The sequence below is a fragment of the Oncorhynchus gorbuscha genome, linkage group LG10 (assembly GCF_021184085.1).
Source record: "Oncorhynchus gorbuscha isolate QuinsamMale2020 ecotype Even-year linkage group LG10, OgorEven_v1.0, whole genome shotgun sequence".
In the NCBI taxonomy this organism is placed as follows: Eukaryota; Metazoa; Chordata; class Actinopteri; order Salmoniformes; family Salmonidae; genus Oncorhynchus; species Oncorhynchus gorbuscha.
Window position 1 is genome coordinate 66908254 of NC_060182.1, and position 2981 is coordinate 66911234.

Here is a 2981-nt window from a genome sequence, read left to right on the forward strand (position 1 = left end):
AAGAGATCGCTGCCGGAGAGCCATATAGGCCTACCGAAATTCATTTTAGCCCCAAAGAAGTCTCTATCCGCAACATCTCCATTAACCGACATCGATGATGTCCCGATATCTCGGTAAATATGCCTTGTCTACAGTCCTGTTAGCTAGGCCTAGACCACGAATCAGTGATTCAAATATGTGACGTTTTTTCCCCTCTTTTCTCAATAGTTGTTTTTCTCTTTTCCCACTGATAGCCAGCTGCGCAGGTGTCCAGGTAACCACTGCCTAACCGTTTGGCGTGAGGATGTTTGTTTAGCGTCCATGGTGAACAATCCCTCGCAGACCACGGAGAGCTGAGTAGGGAGACCGAACAGCTTGTCCTCAAAGGGGAAAAAGTAGCAGTCTAATTGCTCGTCATACAATATCAAATTGGAGTGCAATAATTATTAGAAATGCGTCAATAAACGTTAACATTTAAATCCAACCAAACTTTGTCCTTTTCTAAAAAATAAATACATCTTATGCATTTATTGTACTGATTTCTGTTTGGTATGGCTAAATACTGTACCATGGAGTAGAATCGACACTGATGTCTCGCCTGGCTTTAGGTTTTTTTTTTTCTCAAAGTAGGCCACCCGGTGGCAGTGTTGCCTAATTTACTTCAGATTCAGAACATGCCTCCTTTTCCACCCTTTTTCAATGGTTGACGCTGCAGCACTATTGTTTACCAATTTAATCCACTGGAGCTAATTCTGAATTGGCATTTATGATTCACAATTTAACCCGTCACAATAGATCCCCATTTTCTCCATGTCCTGAGCCACAATGGGTATTTGTGCAGATACCATCTTACTGCTATAATGGGGCAATGGCAGCCATCCTTCGTTGGAGAGATGCTGCTTGATTTTTGATTTCCACATAAATGGATGCATATTAACACGTAGTATATTTCATATCTGAAGTATTTATTCTCTAGTTTCCCCTTTTTATAGTGGTTGACGTGTGTATGGGCTTGACTTGTATGGTTCTGATGGCAGTTGTGGTGTTGTGACAGCGGTTAATGTAGGTCACAGAACAGTTTGCAGAGCCTGTTATTTTTACCTTTTTGTTTTCTAACATGGATGCTTCCCTAGCCCTCTCCAAGAAATGGCCATGATAGACATGAAGAATAGAATACACATACAATGCATTCGGAAGGTATTCAGACCCCTTGACTTTTTCCACATTGTGTTACATTACAGCCTTACTCTAAAATGGATTAAATTAAATGTTTTCCTCATAAAACTCTACAACACCCCATAATAAAAAAGCAAAAACAGGTTTAGAATTTTTTGCAAATGTATTACAAATAAATACGAATACCTTATTTACATAGGTATTCAGACCCTTTGCTATGAGACTCAAAATTGAGCACAGGTGCATCCTGTTTCCATCCATCATTGAGATGTTTCTACAACTTGATTGGGCATGATTTGGAAAGGCACACACCTGTCTATATAAGGTCCCACAGTAGACAGTACATCGCTGAGCAAAAACCAAGCCATGAGATTGAAGGAATTGTCTGTAGAGCTCTGGGACAGGATTGTGTTGAGGCACAGATCTGGGGAAGGGTACCAAAACATATATGCCGCATTGACCTCCCCAAGAACACAGTGGCCTCCATCATTCTTAAATGGAAGAAGTTTGGAACCACAGAGACTCTTCCTAGAGCTGGCCGCCCGGCCAAACTGAGCAATCGGGGAAGAAGGGCCTTGGTCAGAGATGTGACCACGAATCCGATGGTTCTCTCCCATTTCGCGTATGTCTCAGCACAGAGACAGGCACACTGCCAATGGAGGGCTCTGCTCTGCTTTCTGTCTTTGATTCTCTAACTTTTCTCTCTTGTGGAGGATTTTTGAGATGTATCACGGCAGTTGAAAGGATTGCTAAAAGGGTTGGATAGAACCTTTAGGAGAACGTTTAAATTATTATACCATTTTAATTATTTTACCCACTAAAATGGTAACTTGCATCCTACATTACCACATACAAATCACAGCACACTGTTTCATAGAGACCACCTGAATTCTCATATAAGGTCCAAGGACTTGAACTGGACTTGTACGCTGAACATAGTGTATACATTACATTCTTGAAACTATCCTCTCTTGGAGCCTTTTAGTCAGCAGAAGTGCTCTGTAGGAATTTCCTGTAAGGAATGACTGCTCCCTTGGCTTAGTGGTATGTATGCTTTACATTTAGGCATTGGTACTACAGTTGTTAATCTAAGTACAGCCTGTTGTAGCAGTAGCTACTGACCGTATGGAATGCAATGTAAGCAATGTAGGCTACTGTAGGATTTATTGCAAAGAGTGAGCTCAGAGTCCTGCTAGTACAGTAATAAATAACCACATAAGAGGAGATAAATGTGTTGTAATAAAATGCAGTAATATAGTCTACCATACCATCCAGTGAGAGAGCAACATGGTAGCTACAGTCCCTAGATTCTCCTATCTACTCTGCTGCTGAAGCTGTACTCCCTAGTCTGTTGGCCACGCCCAAAATGCACAGCTATTTTTAGCAAGGCTGCATCTTTATGAAGTAAAGTATTATTTATTTGGACGGTTCATGTTTTTGCTTGCAAGACGTTAAACATAAATAAACTTGACAGTTGTCTGTAGCCTATACCAAGGTAGTCCCCTGACTCCCCTCCAAAGTGGCATATTGCAGTCTTCCCTCCTACTCTTTAAACGTGCTCTGCCTCTCCATTGTCTTACCATCTCCCTGTCCCCCTTTCTCTCTGACACACACACACACACACACACACACACACACACACACACACACACACACACACACACACACACACACACACACACACACACACACACACACACACACACACACACACACACAGAGGGTGTCACGATGAGGTCATTGTCTTGAGCGAGAGCATTATGCTGCGCACCCTAAAGGTAGAAACCCTGTAACCTCAATGCCTTTCAACAGGCACAAAAGACTCC